Here is a 21,582-nt window from a genome sequence, read left to right as displayed (position 1 = left end):
ATTTTTCCATCTTAAATGTACAGCAAGCAATGATTTCCTGTTGTCAGTAATATTATATAAAATGATTGTGCACAAATGGAGAAGTTGTGTTACCCTCTAGAGATAATACACTTTTTACAGATTAGACTACTTACTTTCAATATCTTTTAATCAAAATTTAATAAACGATGAAAGCCCTAAAAAAAAACCCTTCATTGTTAATGATCTTAATTAACAAGTCTTTTTATCTGATAGAATTTATCTATTTTGTTTTTATTTTGTCATTTGAAGGCAGAAAGATATGTTTGTTTCATAATTGCTGACCTGCTGTCAAAATGCTTATGGGGGAATTAACAGAAGTTTTATAAGAGACCCAAAACCTCAAGAAAATGTGCACATCATCACTTCTTTTCATGTAAAGGAGCGAGAGGGGGATTCAGCAGCTAAATACGAATGAAAAAATTTCAGCCTTTTGTAAAATAGTTGGTGAATTGTACTTACTGATTATGAGCCAAACACACATTTCATCTACTGCAATAAATTTAAAATTACATATGTGGATTTTGTCATTTGATAGCAGAGAAAAATACACTTCTGAAGTCAGACTTAATTCAAAAAAGTTCTGTTGAAAATATTTTTGTATAATTTATTGTGTGTCTCCAGGCACAGAAGAGATCAGAAGCTGCATCGACTAGAGATATTTTTGGCACATAACAGCCACATCTCCCCTGTTTGTAGTAGTCACCATGATCTCACTAAACCTGCTATCCTTTTCTTACTTTTTTTTTTTTTTTTTGTCAGCTGTCATTTCTAGCCCTGCTGCAATAACTTCTCTGATAAAATCTCTGTTTAGTATGTGTTGGACAAATTTTCATTCTCATGAAACACCATTTTTACTGGGGCTTTGCCTGGGTGAAGACTGAGCTGAAGAGTCAATAACACACCAGGCTGTGCCTTCATGATAATGTCCTTTAGGACACAAGCGCATGGGAGAAGGAAGGAGCTTGGTTATGGGTGGGTTTCAAGGCTGATCTTACTGTGGTCTTGCCCCGATGGCACGGGTTTCTCTAGGCTGTTATTTCTGTTTTCTGAGGCATTATCTACATTTCCAGAGAGTACGGGAGAAGCAGAGAAAGTAGGTGAAATTTTCTCCCTTTCTGAAAAGGAAAAAAGAGGCACGATGAAACCCAGTGAACAGGACAGGATCAGGAAATAAAACACGAGCACTTGGCTGCTGCCAAACCCAGCAAGCACCTTCCTGTACAGGTCCCTGCATGCCTAGGTGTGGATGTCCCTACGTGCTCCCAGGCTCTGTAAAGCCACTTTGGTGTCTTATCCTGCTCATCCCTTATGAGATTGACCCTGTTCATATGCTTTGAGGATCCCTCTGTACACTACCAGGATTTAGCTCCCCACACGACTACAGGAAAATGCTTTTAATGAATGATGAGAGGAAGGTCACAGCAGTGTGTTTCCCTTTCCTGTGACTTACCAGTGGCCTGGGCCCCAGCAAGGCAGGACTTCCAAGTAGTCAAAGCAGAGGTGCCCAAGCTGAGAAGTGAGCAGAATTTCAGTCATTTGTCCCAGGGAACAGTCTAAGTGCTAAATGCACACTGACAAAACTAAGCATTTGCTCCAGAGATCAAATGATGTGTGGTTTCTCTTGTATTCCTGCCAAAGAACAAAGAGATCTGTATCTCAACAGAGATGTAAATGCTGATGAAAGCTTCTTCTGAAATGGGAGCAGTAAAAAAAGCTGCCAGGCTGGAGAGATACTTTAAATTGTAACAAGGCATGAGGTTGTCCTTCTCTTTAACTGGGATACAGGAACAAACTCCACTACTTAAACTGCTTATTTTCTTCATTTTTAATAAGCTAATTGCACCTCAAACCAGCCAACAGATACAAGAGTTCCTGTACTGAGAGGTATAGAAGCAGATTGGTGGTTTGATTTCATGAGAATCATTTCTATAAGAAAATTCAGACTCCAGACAAATTTATTTTCATATGTGCACACTGGCAAACAGCATTTAATGAACTCAGAATAACCTTTACATTTTTTGACTAATACAAGAATATGTCACTAGTATGACCAGAGACAACCCATTTTCTTGAGGTTGCATTTATATTTGACAAGTACCTTTTCCATTAGTTAAAGCTGATCTGTGTAACTAAGGCTATGGGATAGATTGTTCTAATAAGGGAAATTCAGAAGGGAATTGTAGTACACTTAACTCAGACTTATAAACTAATCAATTAACAGAAGACCATTCACTTCAGAATCTGGTACAAATAGGCTTGCAAACTAAAGTCACTGAGTTGCAGATTACTTTTCTTAAGAGATACTGCCTTACATCTTGGTTTTGCATGTGGAATAATTCTGGAATATGTTTTGTTTGACACACTTAAGTCAGTGATTTTCCCTTAGTATAAGGACCTTAGATTTCACTTTTATCTGATGGGAAGGCACCTCACACACTGCAAATCCTGCCACCAGCACCAGTTTCATTCCTCCCTGTGGGAAGCTGGGGGTATAAAACCTCTATTGTGATGATATTTTGTATCACAGGACTAGAGCAGTTGTGGGAGGCTGGAAGTTTAGGACGAATTTAGGACAGTTGAAAAACATTCTTTTCTACTGTTAAGGAGCAGCTCTGACATTTCTTCCAAGACTTGGAAGACTTGGAAGCAGCAGCACAAAGTACAGATTTATGTGGAAGAGAAGTGGAGATGTGCATAAGTTATACTGCAGTTCAAATGAACTACTGGAATACCCAGGGTACTTTCAAAATTCAACTACAAAGTGACATATCTAAACATATAAAATCTCCTGTCTGTGGAACTCTACCAAGACAGGGGATTAGGACCCTCAGAGTGAATCTGAACAGTCAGAGGCTTGGTTAAACCAGCAGGAGGAAAGGGTGCTGGTGGATGACCATGACTGCTCATAGTCAAAGAACATGTCAAAGGGTGGTGCTGCTGGACACACAAACAGGCACTGCAGTTGTGCCTCCAGGCATAAAGTGGCTCCTCTTAGCCAAATATGTGACACGCTGAGGGAGGGAGAGCGGTCTCAGCCACACATGTGTGTTGCATAACCATCAAATGTGCCTGTAATACAATTCTGTCAGAGGCAATTTTCACTTCCATGTGGTTGCCTTGGGAAGACTTCCTTTCCTAGGCTGAATTGCAGCTATCAAATCTCAAGGTGGTTTAGATGAAAAAACATGGAACGATGCCTTTTGACTGAAATGGATTGTTTCACACTATGTTGTAATGAAAATAAAATCTGAATTAAGCAAACTCTGTCTTCACCAAATTATCAGCCTAGTAAATTTTATGAGAAGACAGGTTTACTTTGCTTTGTTTGCAAAACCATTTTGAGGTTTTCACATTTTCACAGCACTTTCCACAAAAAATTGCCAATTTTTTCTTCCTGAAAGTAAAACTGAAAAACAGATGCTGAAGCAGCTACCTAAAAATCACAAGTGAAGTCTATAAGAATATATTAATTTTTCCTCCCTATAGTTTTGACACAAAAAAGGTCTTTTTACAAATTCCTAATTAGATTTATCATTAGCATGAAAACTTCAGTAAGCATTGCAGTTCCTGTGCTGTGTGCTCAGGTCAATACTTGTCCTGTCTACTGAAAGATAAATGGTATGTTTTCATAGGATGATAGGCTAGACTCTGGCAAAGCTCATGTGGCAGTAACTCTATCACAGCAAGTGTCTACTTGAGTGTTGCAAAAAAACCCAAACACCTTCCCTATAGGCATATTCACAATTTGTTTCCTAAAGCACCCAAAACAAGTCAAAACAAGTGAGCAGGACAAGAGGGTGGAGGGCCCAGGTGAACGGCAGTATCTTTGTGCAGGGTACATAAGTGGCTGTCCCAGCTGAAGGTTCAAAGCTGTTACATGGTTTAAGATTTTCCAGATTTCAAACTACAAATCAGATATTTCCAGATAGACCACCAAATTACTAAACTGTGTCACACATGGAAAATATTCAGTGTTACGCAAACAAGCAGCAACCCCCTTCTGACATTCTCACTTTGCACCCATAGAAGAGGAACACTTCCCATAGCAAAGTGATGGATGAGCAGAACACCTGACACATGAGGCATCCTGAAGAAGACAATCAAGATAATTGAAATTCAGAGAAAGATAACTCTCTTGCAGTAAAAGAAATACAGTAAGATGAAATAAGTTTTGATGCAAAAAATACAAAGGGGAAATAAGCTTATCTTTAGCCAACCTGTCTTTTTGAAGACAAGACTCTAGCCTGTGTCTCAATAGTCCTCCTTTTCCTCTATTCCATCATCCCTCCCATTGCCCTCTTGAAAGAAGTCTGGTTTGCAGTTGGTTTGTTTTGTCACTCCAACTTTTTCTAGGATAGTCTCCTGCTCAGTGTCTGGTGGGCTGCCCTATGCTCATCAGTGACTGCTCTCTTGCTGCTACCCTGGTTTGAGCAAGCTCACACAAACAGAAAGCAACAGGTCTTCATCATTAAATGCAGAGAGCAGAGAACACATAGAGGACAGTGTGGAAGGTTAGGTGCAGAAATGCATGCTGGATATATGGCAGGAAAGAAAAGGGCAGCTGAAAGAATCTTTAAAGATAGTCCAAAAAGCAGGATATAAAACATAGAAAACTATGATGATGCCTGCCTGCAGTGTGTAAGGGCAGAGGACTTGAATTCGAATGTTGCAGACATCCAGTGTTAATTCACAGAACCATAGAATGATTTGTGTTGCAAGGGACATTAAAGATCATCTAGTTCCAACTCCCTGCCACTGGCAAGGGCACATCTCACTAGACCAGGTGGCTCAAAGACACTTCTAACCTGGCCTTGAACACCTCAAGGGATGGGGCACCCAAAACATTTCTGGGCAAATTGTTCCAGGGTCTCACTGCCTTAGTTTGAAATGAAGCTGTTTTTAAAAACTGTCTTGTTCACGATACACAGCTTGTGGGATTTTCTCAGCTTGTAATTTAGTGATAACACTAGAATCTGGTGAAGAATTTCTGGTGAAATCAGATTGAAGGATGATGCAGGGAAATGTAAGGAGCATTTAGTGAAGATCCACAGGTGGGGGCAGGATAAAAAAGGCTGTAAGGACACTCACTTCTACCAAGTGAAAGATGAGAATTAGGGGTTACACCTGAAGTACTTGTATGGAAAACAGAAATATAAAAGGGAGTGTTTTGTGATCCTTCAAGTGTTATTGTGTGTGAACTCAGATGAAATGAGCCAAGTATAGACTCCTGGCTGCAAAATTTTAACTGTGATGATAACTAGTCTTTGGAATTAAAATAACAATTTTCTGGAATAATCAAAAAGACTGCAGTAAAATTCTTGCTACTGTTAACTCTTTAGCTACTTCTATTTTTTAAAGGAAATAAAATGTAGTCTAGGCAGAAATTAGACTAAGGGACTGCCTGGTACATAATTTGAGGGTAATTACAGCAGTCCTCTACAATGAGTTCACTATCTCTGAATCTATGTAGATAAGCCATCAGCTACAAATTTGCAAAATTATTTGATTACCAGAGGCTGTAGGAAACTCTAATCTGTATTTAATATTTCAAACTCTGTGAGAGCTAGAAGAGGCTGACTCTGAACTCACAGATCTGTTTCAATGAGGCCCACCATCAGCTCATGCTGATATATTTTTTTGATAATTAAGTTTGAGTGGGTTAATAATTTATCTTAGATGTTTGCATAATATATTTGAAATGTGTTCAATTTATTCCTTGATCATTTGGTGAAAATACAAGGTTTGAGAAAAATCAATTTTGACCAGTTTTGCTGACTAGTTAGTTTAATTAATCAAAATATTTTTTTAAAAAATCAAATGCTGACTTCTGCAAAACTTCATTTTAGTGTCAGTGAAGGATCACGTTTAGCCTTTTTTCAACCCTGATTCATGGCCCACTGAAATTTATAGAAGCCATTCATTAGCTATAATGAGCTTTGAAATGGGTCCCTTGTGAAACAGACTGCTCAGATAAGAGCAGATGCAATCATATTTGGATTTTTAAACCGTACGGCTTGAATCTGAATTGTTTGCATTCAAGTCAAAGTGTGCTGACTTAGAAGAAGAGATAATTGTAACAGTTAGGTGCATCTGCCTACTAACTTCTGCTGATTGCTCTGCCATGAATTCCTCATGCAAACAGATGCGTAAATGGAATTCTGCAAGAGTTTGCCCTGGCTGTGTTATATTCAATATTTTCATTAATGACCTAGATGGGAAGAAGAGCATGCTTATTAAATTTCCAGAAAATGTCAAGTTGGGAAAGACTGGATGCCGGAGGACAGGATTAGAATGCAAAATTGCCTTGACTAACTGGATAAATTGTCTGAAAAAATACGGCAATATTCAATAAGAACAAGTTCTAGGAACTAAACTCAGCAGGGAGTCAGCAGTTGCAACAATGTCACGCTGTTGCAAAACACCCTCCTGACATACACTGGGCAGGAGTAGAGATCACAAAGCATGGCAAATAATCCTTCTGCTCTGCTTGCACTGCAAATGCCTCAGCTAGGGCATGCAACCTGGCTTTGGGCAAAAGACTTCATGAAGGGTGTGTGCCAGCTGGAAAATATCCAGCAGAAACTGGTGATGAACAGCAAAGATGGTTTAGGTTAGACATCAGGGCAAAGCAGTCCTTTCAACAAGGAGAGTGAAGCAGAGCTTGCTGATGGTTAGGAATTGTCAGCACTGGATACCTATTTCCATCTGAGAAAGTTGAAGGTCTGCTTTAGACGCTCCACCTGCAAGTCTAATAAATCCTTTAAGTGAGATTGAGCTGTGTTTGTTCTAGGCTTTGTACACCACAGTGTGAATTAGTTACACTTCAGTAAATGTTTTTACAAGCTATGTCTACCCTAAACTCAGAAGTGGACCATGTCTGGCATAGAATGTTTAAAAGTGCCTCAGTTATCAATATTTAGGTATTTCAGCTAAGATTATTCTACATTAAAAAGATACACAGATTATTTAGACTCAAAATTTTAAAAGATGTCTAGTACTTCAACAAATCTGACAATGTATTTCTAATTTCTTAACCCATGACTGAGTCATAATATGACTGATTATTAAAGCATTTACCACTCTCATTTCCTCCTCCATGTAACTTCAATAATTCTATGGGTCACATAATAAATGCAAACCAAAAACCCTACCATTTTCCAAATAATTGTAGTAATGGTCTTTATTGAACTGGGTGCACTGAAGGATTTAGCATCACAAAAGATTGAAACTTAAGCACTTACACAATCTATTTTTTCATGTGATTTGTCCAGTTTTTCAAGGACACATGTTTTATTAACAATTTTTGATATTTTGGTATATACTTGGCAGCTGTGGGATTGTGTGCATCTCTAAGACATTAAGCAGTCTTCTATTATGGGTTGAGATTTCCTATTTTGGGCATTTGGCTCTGTAGGATACTTCATCAGAACCAGTGAACAGATATTTCTTGCTGGAAATAAGCAGAAGGAAACTCATAAGGGAACCATTTTGCTTTAATGTTGTTTGTTACATGCTGAAAATGGACTGATAAAACCAGTAAAAATTTTTTTCCTTTCCAATTGCCACTTAAAGAAGCTCAATGTAGCCGTGAGGTTGTGCACCTACACCTACTTCATATTGCCACAATGTGTGCTAATCACTTTCTCAATTAACTTATAATTTCTCTACAAATGTGACGAATGAAAATTTTTCACAATCCTTAAGCTTCTCTTAATTTTTGTAAAATATCGCTATCATGGCAAACATTTTTTTTTATCATATTTGCTCCTTATTAGGATTTCTCTATCCCTTGTTCTTAAGGTACTTTTAAGTTTGAAGTAGTTTGCAGCAAAACAGATTTTCACAAAGAGAAATTGAAACACAGGATACAAACATTTGGGGTATCCAGAGATAGAACACAAGTCTCTAAAACCCACCTGTAGCAATTTAAAATAGTCCTGAAAATGGTTAGAAAACAAAATAATACATTAAATTTAAACAGAGCTGAGATGTAGCCTGAAACCAGGAACAATATTTTACAGATTTTAATTTGTTTGATATGTGCTTCCAAATCAGGTACATCACTACAGTCTTAGCACCAAGAGTTCAGTTTAATGATTTAAACCTCCTCTTACAAAAATTAACATAAAAACTAGAACAACAATTTAAGATTATGCAGCTAATTAATTATATCTGTCACTGTTAGTTCCAAGGGAGTCTGTTCAGTTGCATATTTTATGGAGCAGGAAAAGAGGGAGTAAGCACTTGAATAAAAAGGTGAAAAATTGTCTGCAGCCACATTTATATTCAGCTCAATGTAAAAAGTGTGTATTTATTCTCTGAAGGCAGGAATACTGATCAGGTTGAAAGACTCCCAGTCCCAAATAGTACTGTGCAATAAAGCCTGTAAATCCAGCAGGTCAGACTACGCCCTTTTGATACTAACTGCTCTTTTTTTTTCTTCCCCTTCTGACAGCTCATTTCTAAAGAAGACCTCAAGCTACTGATGTTTTATGGCAATGTTTGTGCATTTGCTAAATTAAAATATGCTTCATGTCTTGCCATTACTGCTGGTGAATTCTTTTTATTTTTTCATTGGTAACAGCTAGAAGAGCAACGGTGCTTGGTGCTGGTGATGGCTGGTGAGTGGTCAAAATGCAGGTCCTTCTGCTCTGGGCACAGGCAGGAGTTTGTCCACCATCTGAGGAAAAATAAGAGAAATAAGAGAAGTTATAGTGTGTCTATATGGTCTGGGAAAAAGAGAAATGGGTTTGGAAGCTCTGAAGGCAGCTCTGGATATGCAAATTAATGCAAGTTAAGATGGATAGGATCATTTCTATGAGTCTGCAAATCATCTCTGTGTAATGTGTGTCACTGACTGGCTAAGGAAAGGAAAGAGTGTGCTTTTGTAGGTCTGCTTCACTGGACAGGTTGCACATATTTGGGATCACAGTATAATGACTCTCACACTTGATAATCATCTGCTGGCAAAACCTGTTTCTTTATTGACCCTTCCATCACAGGGATGGGAAGAGCACAGGTTACTTCATGATAGTCAATGCCTAATCCAAATAAAATGGAGATCTACAGAGCATTAAGAGGGCACAAAACCACACCAAATTAGATGACGATAGTATTTTATATTCTGGGATATATTGTCAAGTACCAAACAAGCCTCCTTGCTTTTTTTCCCTAAGGTTAAGCAGCTGTGTTGTCTCTGTGTTGCAACTTCATTAATTATGCATTATGAATATCAGGTCTGAATTTCCAAGTTATGGACAAAACCTGAAGGGTTTGTCTGCCCAGAGAAATTTACTGCCAGAGCTACAACTTTCTTCGTGGATACACCTATTCCTTTCATCCCCATAGGGAACTACAGCAGTATGGTTAAGTTGGTAAATTTTCTTATTTAGACAGGCCCAGACTTCTCAAGAAACACTGCTAAATTAAATCTTTCTCCTGGGGGAGTAACAGATACATGCAGACTTTAATCAGGTTTTGGTTATACCTAGACACACAACAAACAAGTTTAAGAGACAACTACCTGCAGTTGTATTACAAGGATGTTTTCTCATGCCATATTCTGCCAGGACTCATCCTGCAAACCTCAGCCCAGCTTTGAGCAGTATAACTCTGTGACCCTGGCCCAAATTTGTGAAGCAAAAATCTCTTAGAAGAATATCTGCAGATCTTTTTTCTCCCAGAAGTCCAAATTGTGCAGTAAACTTGCTGTAAGTGCAGTTAAAATATGAGTAGATATCTACTCAGAATTATTCTACCTGTTCTGCAGAAGTAGGACTAGAACCTGGTGGTAATCTCATTCTCCTGTTTTCCAGCTTAGATGTATGCTGGAGAAATAGTTTTGTTTTGTTATACTACATATGTACAGTAACAAATGACCAATGACAGAAGATGCATTAAAATTACTTTTTGTAATTTACTTCCAAATATATTGTCAGGGGTAACAACCTGTGTCACCGAAAGCCACAGGAACTTTTTTTTGGTTTAGACTGTTGTAAAATATAAAGTATAAGAAGTGCACATAGACCCACGTGTCATCAGAAACTATGAATAAAGTGCTTCTCTAAGTGAATTTAGGGCTTAAATATATTAACTAGAACAGGGTTATCCACCCAAGAATATCTTTCTAGTGTTAGAGTTGGGCCAGCCACACACTAATGAACATCTTGATCTCTGTCATCTGCTCATACAAAGAACAGAAATTCTTGAGCCAGAGATCAGGCTCTCAAGGTATTAACTACTGAAATCACCTTCCAGAGCTTCCTGATGCTAAGCAAACTGATGACTGCCTGTCTTTTACTGGATTTTAAAGGCTTTTGGCATGTATCAGTTAAACCATATTTTTGAGATTTAAGTACCTGTCTTAGTTCAAACAAAAAAAACCCAAAATACTCAGAAATCCTCCCCTATGTAATCTGGAAAAAAAAAAAAGAAAGGAGTTTATGAAATATTATTTATACTCATGACTGATTTAAACTATTGGAATATCACCAGAAAGTGGATGTGTCCAGTAAAACTCTAAAAGAATACTGCTGTGAAAGAAGGCAGTGCAATATCTACTTTTATGAAAATGGCTGTTAAAAGGCTTCAACAAGATCTATGGTAGTTTAAAAAAATTCCTGAACACTTAGTTTCAGCAGTTCATAAGATCATCCTGGGCTTTGGTTTTCTTTTATGAGAATGTCTGTAATTTCTCTCCATTCAAGGACATTGGTAAAAGGGTGAAAAGGCAGTAAAGTATTACCAATTTGGGAAACATTGCCTTGATTGTGTAAGAAAAATTAGACATATGGCAACTTTAAACACATAAAATGACAATAAAGTAGAAACTGTGCTAGTATACTAGTGTTTTGAAACATAAGCATTTAAAAACCAGAAGGGAAGAACAAATTATTTTCTGTGAAAATAATTTTTCACAGAAAAATTATTTTCAAACAGAAACTTGCACCAAGATCCTGAATATGCCCTGCAGTGTATTAGCTGAACACGTCTGAACAAGGAGATAAAGTAATAACCAGACACAGATGTGGGGTGACAGTGGGGTGACATAAGAAACATTCTGCACTTCCACTGTGGCAAGGGCAGAAATTAATGTTTCCACCTGGAGTACCCGCACTGGATCAAATTAATCTTGTTTTCTTTGTCTTTTCCCTTTTCTTGTACATTGCTAAGGAACTCTGTACATTTTTATACAAGACTTCAAGATTTGTGTTTTTTGAAGGCTTTCCTGGGAAAAATCACAGGGTGTTTCTTTTACTTTACCTTGGAGAAGGCAGGGAAGGGTGTATGTTGAATAACAGCTGTCTATGTGCTTGTAAAGCACATCTGGCACAATAACATGATTTTCTATGTTAGATATCAGCAACAGGAAATTCAAGAACAATTCTGGTGAAGTGGAACATTTATAAGGACAGGGGGGTTCACAGGATGAGAGGATATGAATACAAGAGGGCAAATGAAGTCTCCAAAATCCAAAGCCATGGCAGTTGCTGAAGCTGAAATACCCTTGATTAAGTCTTCATCATCCTCCCTGGCACAAAGCATGAAAGCAGCATTTAATTTCCGCTTATATCAACTGGAATTATTCCTCAGTAAAACTGGATCCACACTGACATGGTAGCAGTTTACCTGTCTTGTGTGATGCAAACAGGGAGAGCTTGATTGGTGTCTATGGAGTCATGGTGAAGCAGAATGAAAGAACAGCTTTCCTCCTCTCAATCTGCAACTTGCTGATAGTAATCTTTAAGATGGATAAGGAAAAATGAAACCTGTTTTCTTACAGATTACAATATGAAACTTCCCCATGTTAGTAGTAAGTAACAATAGTGATCACCCTTTCTGTAAAGCCCTTGATACCGGACAGTAGTTCTTGCACAGCTGTGGCACTAGTTAGATAATAAAATCATCGGTGCAGCAAATTGCAGTCTTCTACAGTGCAACAGAAGAGCTTTTCCCTTATCCACAGGTGTCAACAGATGATAGTGTGTCCAATTTCAACTTGAAGGGACAAGACTTCTAGAATGAGGATATCTGAATGAGATAGATACACAAACAAAATGTCACTGAGTTCTAAACTTTCATCAAATGTGCCCTTTGAGATGTGATCAACAATGCTTATGTGCTACTTTTGTTCTGAAAATGAATAATTTCATGTAGTCATTTGTCTTAAAATGCTCATGTTGGATTAAGAATCTATTGTAGACATATGTTTTTAGGTAGCTCCATCATACTTGGATGCCCTGAAGTATTATATTCACCAAAAGACTCCTACAATATTCCTGAAATGCTGATGTGGGTGTAATGGTGACTAACTATTCTGAATAACCCTTATTAGCTGTTCTTCAGTTTCATTCTACTATAATTTTAGGTCTGCAGCTGTATTTTTATCACTTACAGGAAAAGAATTTGTTCAGAGTTTGCATGGAAAATAATGGCCAACTTGACCATATACTTGTAGGGGAATATGCGATGTCCTCTCCATACTAAACAATTTGAAAACACTCACATAGGATGCAATAATATAACTACACCAACCTCTGGGCCTTGAAACTCATAATATTTAAATACCACAAAACTCATTTGTGGTCTGAGAGCCTGTTGTCTATGATTCCTTGAAAATTGTTCCAGGACATGGCAACTGCTATCTTTTAATATAATGTAATATTATCGGATGTTCTTATCACCAACAAAACTGCAGCATGAATAATATACTGTGTTTTATACTGCACTGGACTGTATTACTGTACGTGTAATTAAAACACCTACTTAAGTTGTCATGTTTGATCTGAGCTTAATAATTTTTATAGATTGTAAAACAACTGTGAAAAAGATCACATTTTCTGGTTATTGAAGACAACAGTGGCATACAGTAATTTTTCACTAGGCTGTTTCTGCTTTATGTTGCTGATTTTGGTGACATAAAGAAATTTTTACATCACAAAATAAATTATTGAAAATGACTATTTTTTTCCATCACAAGATTCTCAATAGCAAAGTTCATTACATGTCTAGCAAACTGTGGGATTTTTTTGTCTCGCCTGATAGCAGATCTTGGAGCAGACCTTACTTTATGTGATTTTCAATAGTAAAAGAATTAATGAGAAAAACAGATGTTTTCAGGAATGGGAGAGAAACACAGTATTACTTTTAAAGGATTATCAATTGTAATGCAGTTATTTTGAGGAAATAGATAGAAAGAGAAGTAGAGAACTAAGCAGGGTATCTCACAGTAATGCAAAAATAATAAATAAAAGGAGCTCTCCTGCATGGTTTATGACTGTGCATCAAGTATTTATTTCTCTCTCAGACAACTTCTCTGTAGATTCCTCCTCTTGGCAGCAACTGAAACAACAGAGACCACCTGTTTCTGCATTCATCCCACACAAAGGAAGAAGGTATCAAGGCATTGCCTCTGAGACATAGAGCTCTAAAGTAGACCAGCAGAACAACATTGTTTTGGGTTAGTGACCAAAGTTTCAGAACAAATTGAATTTTATACTGCATGCAGAACAAAACCAAGCCCTTCCACCAAAAATACAACTGAGCAGATAAGACTAGAAAAAATATTTATTTTTACTTTCTAATACTTATTTTTACTCTCTAAACCCTTCAAATGAGGCAAAGAAGAGGACTGAGTCATCCATGGTCCAAGAAATTATCTTATTTTCCAGGTAAAGTGCCACTTATTTATTTTGTATCCTGTAGTGTAATAAAAACACATTTTGACACAATAATATATTTTGGCAAAAACTACTCCTATACTTTTAAAAAGGAAACATGAAACATTGCTAAAATATATCTTCAAAGAGAATTCAGAAAACAAAAAAATTTAAAAATATCTTTGCTCTGTTGTTTTGCTTCTGTTTTCAAAGGTATGGGAGGCAAGGGGATTATTTTGCTTTTTTAAACAACATACAGAAAGGTAAGTTCATCAAAGAGCTAGATTTCCTCTGATATGTATGGAGGATGGCAGTGTGTAGGCGTAAATGGCCTAAAATTATTAGAGATATTACATACCCCGCTGCCCTCCTACAGAAGAAAGCAACATTACACTGTAGCCCTTCTCCATATATGCCTTATGTTATGTGAAGCTCATTCAAAATAATCTGCCAAATCAGCCTGAACTCTGCTTCCCAGCAACCATAGGATGCTGTGCTGTTTGTGAGCTCTATATGTGGTGCTGTTTGAATGTCTGAATTAGAAACCGCCCTACAGTGGTCAGATTTATGCTTTAGAATGTTGGTTTTGCATATTTTCTCATTTTCCTGGAACACACTTAGTCTAAAATATTTCATACAATTCTGGTGTCCTCAACATAAGAAGGATATGGAATTGTTGGAGCAAGTCCAGAGGAGAGCCATGAAGTTGATAAGAGAACAGGATCACTTCCTTATGGAGACAGGCTGAGAATGTTGGGGCTGTTCAGAGTGGATATGAAAAGGTTGTGCAGAGACCTCAGAGCAAGCTTCCAGTGTCTGAAAGGTCCTACAGGGAAGCTGGAGAGAGATCATTGGTTAGGAACTGTAGTGATAGGACATGGGACAATGGCTTCAAACTGAGAACAGGTTTAGATTAGATGGCAGGAAGAAATTCTTTGCTATGGCAGTGGTGAGCTACCTGTACAGGTTGTCCAGAGAAATTGTGAGTGCCCCATCCCTGATAGTCTTCAAGGCCAGGCAGGATGAGGCTCTGAGCAACCTGGTCTAATGGAAGACATCCCTGCCCATAGCAGGGCAGTTGGAACTAGATTATCTTTAAGGTTCCTTCCACCCCAAACCATTCTATAAATTTATGATTCTATGATTATGTTAAACTCTTGATGGACACCCCAAAACTGAACATTGCACTCCAGGAATGCTGTATTGTTTTTCTTCAGCTGGTGGAATATTGTAAATGGTGCCCAGTATGTGGTTAGTCTTCATCACCAGAAAGACATACCACCCATTTTACCACCCATCAGGATCTTTCAGGTCCTCTCCAAAGGTGACTCACAGCTAGACAGCTCCCAAACTCTCCCACTACTTGATATTGCTTTTGTCTTAATTAAGGCATCCTCTGTCAGTCCATTTCTTCAGCCTCTCTCTGAATGACAGCCCTATTTTCTGGTTTATTGATCCTTCTAACAGTTTTATACCACCTGAAAGCTTAAGTTGTTTTATACCATCTGAAAACTTAAAACTGGATATGTAAGTGGAAAGATAACTAAAGACATCATCAAAGTGTAAACAGATGCAAGTGACATAAAAACCAACATTTTCCTGAATTTTTGTTTCCAATGAAGAGTACAGAGTAAAACATTTTCGTCATGGGATTGACTTGGTCAGTGCTGATGAGAGGCCCTCCACAATACTGGCCCAATGTGGCAGAAGGCTGGAGTGCCCAAGGGTCAGGGTCACTGGTGCTGGTGCAGGGCTTGGAAAGGCTGCCTCATCCTCTGATGACAAAAAGGAAGAACAAAATTATTGCTTAGCCTAAAAGTCTCCTAAAAGGAGACTTTTAAAACAACATTGCCAATACCAGAGGACAAATGAGGACAAAAAGTGGATTTCATAACTTTCATTTTAATAATCACTACTAAAACCACATTCCTGCACACCAGTGGCCTCTCTCTTGCATTGTGCTGTACTCTGTCCACAGTCAATTCTCTTCCCTGGCTCTGGGTGGTTATATTATGCCAATATACCTGTCTGTCTGGAACAAGAGATGTTTGTTTTTAGCACTTAACCATTTTTAATATGGCAAACTTCTTTTCCAGACACTCCCCCTCTTGTGGAGCTATTTAAATTTTTTGATCATCTGCCCTTCAGATGTCTCACCTACATTGCCAATATCTTCCCAGATATTACTAGCATATATGACTAGGCACAACAAGAGTAAATACATTTTACTGCCAAAAGTTTGACACCAGAATCAGACAGGATCCAAAAATGTGTCATCCACTAAAAGGTTTTGGATAAAAATGCAGAGAATGCCTAGACTTTTAGGTTTTCAGTTTAAAATAAATATCCTTCTACATATTTTACTAATTACTACAAAATGCAAAGTGGTAAGGGGACAGAAGGGATGCCTGAAGAGAGGATAAATAAACACTGACAAGCTGAGAAAGTTATTTTAGGTGGTTTCAATTTAACTGTAAATTTCTTATCAATGTATGTTTCATATTTTCCAAAAAAAGGTTCAAATAATTTTCTCCAGACTCAATTTATTTGTGTGCTTGACACACTATGTGGTGTAAGAGTAATTCCAGGCATGTCATGCCATTTGGATGTGCAAATATACTGGGATCAGGGTTGTGGTGATTTAAGAAAGTTGCACCATCACATCCGAGATCAACAAGACTTCCTCTTCTCCAGATGGAATAACACCAGCTTTCAGCCACTCCTTGTAAGGCTTGTGGGGCTTACAAGGCTCCAGACTCTTCCACAGCTCCATTGCCCTTCTCTCCAGCACCTCAATGGCCTTTTTTTTTTTGTAGTGAGCAGCCCAAAGCTGAACTCAGGATCTGAGTTGTGACTTCAGTGCTGAATACAGAGGGACAACCACTGCCCTGGTCCTGCTGGCCACACCATTGCTGATACAAGTCAGGATACCATTGGCCTTCTGAGCCACCTGGACACAGCTGGCTTATATGCAGCCAGCTGTCAGCCAACACCCTGGAGTTGCTTCCAGCTGAGCAGCTCCCAAGTCACGCTTCCCCCAGCCTGTAATGCCACCTGGGGGTTGCTGTGATCTGAGCACAGGACCCTGAACTCCTTGCATGTCACAGAGATGTCCTCAGCTCATCAATCCAGCCTATCAAAAAATCTCCCTGCAGGGCTTTCTTAGCCTCCAGATTAACACTCCCACCTAACTTGGTGTCAGCTGCAAACTGACTGAGGTGAGCTCAACCCACTGAGCCAAATCATCAGTACAGGTGTTAAACAGGACTGACCCCAACACTGAGCTCTGTGGAACCCCAAGAGTGGCTGGGTGTTTAATTCCATTCACCACCCCTCCCTGGGCCTGGACAGCCAGTTTTTCACCCAGCAAGGACTACATCCATCCAAGCTATGAGCAGCCAATTTCTCCAGGAGAATGCTGTGGGATGGGGCGTCAAATGTCTAGACAGGCAACATGCGCAGTCTTTCCCCATCTGCTGGGTCATCCCACCATAGAAGGAGACCTGGTTGGTTAACAGGCCCTGCCTTTTGTAAACTGGTGCTGACTGGGCCTGATTCCCTGGTTCTCCTACACGTGCTGTGTGATGGCACACAGGATGATCTGCTCCATGACCTTCCTTGGTACCCAGATCAGGCTGACAGGCCTGTAGTTCCACGGATCATCCTTCTGATTCCTCTTCCAGAAGGACAATACATTTGCTAATTTCCAGTCAGCTGGCATTTCTCCTGTCAGCCAGGACTGTTGGTAAATGATTGAAAACAGCATGGCAAGCTTTTTTGCCAGCTCCCTCATTACTCTCGCATCCCATCTGGGCCCATATATTTGTGGGTGTCTAATTGGCATAACAGATATAATCCTTTCCTCATGGATTTTATTCCTGATCACTAACTTCCAGCTCTGGGAGCTGAGTAACCTGAGAAAACTGGTTTTGGTATTAAAGGCTAAGGCAAAGATGTCATTAAACACCTCAGCCCTTTCCGTATCCCCCTCCTGTATCCAGCAAAAGATTGAGCTTCTCCTTTCCATCCTCTTGCAGCCAATGTATTTATAGAAGTATTTTTTTGTTTCTTTAGCCAGAGTGGCTAAATTGAATTCCAGATTTATCCAAAAGGCAGTTGCTGAAATAGGAGCTGAAGTGTTTTGAGAAAGTCTCTAGAGTTTTAAAGAATACAGATATAAACTAGAATTTATTTCCTTCTACTCAGAAGGTGATTTATCTTGGTGACAGTGAAATATTTTCCAAGATGTGAAGGGAGGTGTAAATCTGCACATTCTTAATAAACACATTTATGTTTATTAATTTATATGGCTTGCCTGAAAACACCCTTCACAGTCAGTCTCACATGAATAATTAGATACACCCTCAACCTGAGTCCTTCAGTACAGGAGAAATACAGAAAATCAATCCTGAATCCTTAACAGGACCCACCTATCTCAATGCTATTCTAAGTATTTCTGAAATACTCACTATTTAGAAGCATAACTCACTTAAGAAAACTCAGCATCATCTCCATTTGAAGAGTCAGGGAGTTCCATAAATGAGACAGCTTCACTAGTAGGTGTGGTTCATATATGCAGGAAGATCCTGTGCACAGTAAAGATGCACCACACACAGACTGCATGCACAAATGGAAACACAGATAATATTTCCTAATCTCTTCTATTGCTTTCATTGGGGAACCTGTATAAAATATGACAAATTCAGGTGCAAATGACTGCTTGGTGAAAACCTGAAAATATATTCTTTAATACAGAGCACCGGTAAGTTTCTTGTGAAAAAGATCCAAACTTGGGAAAAGTCAGTTGGAGTACTGCATCCAACTCCAGAGTCCTCCAACAGGAACGACATGGATTCATTGGAGAAGATCCAGAGGAGGGCCACAAAAACAATCACAAAACTAGAATATGTTTCTTATGAGGACAGGCTGAGAGAGCTGGGGCTGTTCAGACTGGAGAAGCGAAAGTTCCGGGGAGACCTTATAGCAACCTTTCAATACTTAAAGGGGCCTTACAAGAAAGATGAGGACAAACTTTTTAATAGGGTCTGTAGCTACAAGACAAGGCATAATGATTTTAAACTAAAAGAGGGTAGATTAAGACCAGATACAAGGAAGAGGCTTCTTACATTGAGGATAGTAAAGCACTGGAATAGATTGCTCAGAGCATGGATGGATGCCCCATCCCTGGAAACATTCAAGGTCAGGTTGAAAGGTACTCTGAAGAACCAGATCTAGTTGAAGATGCCCCTGCTCATGGCAGGGTCTAGATGACCATTAAAGGTCCCTTCCAACACAAACTATTGTATGATTCTATAATTCTATAATCCCCTCATTCTGTCCAAACCTCATATTGCCAAAGCCACCCATCACTTGAAGAAGGAAGAAAAAAAGCTTTCTGGAATTTTTAAAAACAGCATCCTTCAAGCAAGACATCTGGGCAATGTTTGCTAACAACCTATCACTCCATCAATATGCCTTGGAAGCCTGTCTGTCAGTGTATTCCTGACAGTTTTAGTGAGAGGTGAGTTTCTCTGAACACGTCTTTTGATTCTAAGAAATCAACAGGGACTTGGTCTCAATCTGCTTCAGGTACCCAAAGGAAAAGATCCCTTTCTTTCACAAAAGCAGGAGTATTTTCAGGATGAAGTCACAGAACTACAAAAATAAATGTCGTTTTCAACTGTTTTTAACAGGTCAGCATTTAACCTCTAATCACCCACATAAGAATTCCCACATAAGCATTCCTACATAAGAATTACCTAAATATGAGAAATGATGGTCACCAGAATTATTACAGCTAGCTACAAAAGGGCTAGCAAGTGGCAATATATAATGCCATACAATCTGTATTTCTTTTGCATTATTTTATTTTTACTTTCAAATTGGTATTGAAGGCTGTTTCCTCCCTAGGAAACCTTTGTGCTCATCTACACCAGACAGATTTGTGCTAGCTTTTCCCTCCTGCTTTTTGCTGCTGAGAAGTTTATGCATTGTCCTGTTCTTTGAGGTTATATGACTAGGAAATGAGGGAATGAGCCTCTTCATCCCCCAGGATGTTTTCTCTATGTTTGCTGACTGTGTTTGACTTGTGTCTCTTAATTCTCTGGTGGATTTTTTGAGTTTTAACATTGTCTTTATTGAAAATAAAGTGGATGTCCTCCCCAACTGATTGACAATATTATCAAGTGTATATAAAGTATATGCACGTAAAATATGATAGTTTTTAGATAATTTCTGTTACTGTGCTTATACTGAGCCATCATCATTGTGGTAGCTCAAAGAGCTTCATTTATAGGATGTCACTGTGACAAGAATTGCACAGAAAATAGGAGAAGAAAGCTGTAAACACATCCTAACAAGGCCACATCACAGGCACAGAGCCTTTAAATTCTGAAGATTGGGAGTGGCACTGACTTGCCTGCTCTAATGCCTGCAAGTCCCTTTTTATCTTGGTTGTCCATGGGACTTACATCATCTATGCACTTACAGCATTCCTGTGACAGGAAGCACAGATGCTATGGAAAAGATGAGCAGTTACACATGTATAAAGGAGATAATGACAGAAATACCAAAGATAGGAATGTTTTATATTGCAGCTCCAAGTCTTGTGCCAGTAAGCTATAATCAGGAAATTAAAGAAAAAATAGTTTATCACTGAGTGTTAAATATTAATTCAAAATCTCATCCTCTAGATCACAGCAAGAACTATAAAAGAGTTGTGAAATGAAGAGGAGAAAAATAAGAGGCCATGAACATGTCATGGAAGTCATTCTCCATGGCCTCATCTCCCCTGACAGAAATGTGTATGGCAATCTGTCAGCCAGGCAGTGACCATTTTTTAAAACACTCTCCCAGGCTGCACGCATCTGTAGTTTGTGTGCACAGAACTGCTGGTCACACAGAGCTGGAAGTGATTGGTTTGGAGGACAGAATCACACTGCCCTTGTTAGGACACTTTGAGATTACACAATTTCTCTACTCCCACTCTAGCTTTGTATTTTAATTCCAGAAAGTAACCTATTCCAGAATTTTATATTATCAGTTCAGTACATTATTTTTTATATATCGGTTCAGACTGGAGCACAGAATTAAAGACATTGAAAATAATGTCGATTTTTAGTTTGGCAGCTGAACCACAAAATAAGGAAATTACTTCTAACTCAAAACCAGTCCAAACCAGAAAATCAGTGTATTTTTCAGTTATTAAAAAAGTTCATGGCTATAAAAGTTGTTTAATGGTACCCAAAGTTCTTTTTTTTTTCCTTTTTTTAAATACTCAGCTCTCTTTGAGTGATATTTTAAAAGCTGAAGTGCAGCTTGAACTGAAAATACTGTTTTGAAACAAAAAGTTTCAGCTTGAAAATAAAATAAAATAAAATATTTTGCCTTCTGCAAATTCCTGTCTTCTCTTTTCTATCTCTTGATGAATTTAAAAATTTGTTTTCATTCTTGAGAAATGTGACCACATGGGTAGATATAAAATTTTAATTTTTTTTTTTAAAATCTGTTACCTGTCTGGGATTGTTTCCTGTAAGAGTCCAGTTGAAACACATTAATTCATGCATTCTGCCTCCCTCCTTCTCATTGATTAGTTCCCTTTTTGGAACTGGGCTAGTCTGAATTCTTGTGTTCAGGTACCCTTAAACTTTGAAGAAACTTGAAGTTTGGCATCCCTCACTTTTGCCTGACCTCTTAATCCAAGATCTGAGAAGACTGAAGCTTTTGAAAAGTTGTGGTGTAAACTTAACAGCTTGATGAGTGTTACCTCTTCATCCCTTGAACTGAATTAGAATTTGATTGAAACACAGGTGCTTTACATTCATTTCTTGCAAGTACACTTTGGGTTCGCTTTGATTACTTTCCCTCCTCTCTAAAACCTGCCTCTTTTTCTCTCCTTAGTGTG

The sequence above is a fragment of the Lonchura striata genome, chromosome 2 (genome assembly GCF_050655825.1).
Source record: "Lonchura striata isolate lonStrDom1 chromosome 2, ASM5065582v1, whole genome shotgun sequence".
Classification (NCBI taxonomy): Eukaryota; Metazoa; Chordata; class Aves; order Passeriformes; family Estrildidae; genus Lonchura; species Lonchura striata.
Note: the sequence above shows the minus strand (reverse complement) of the source record.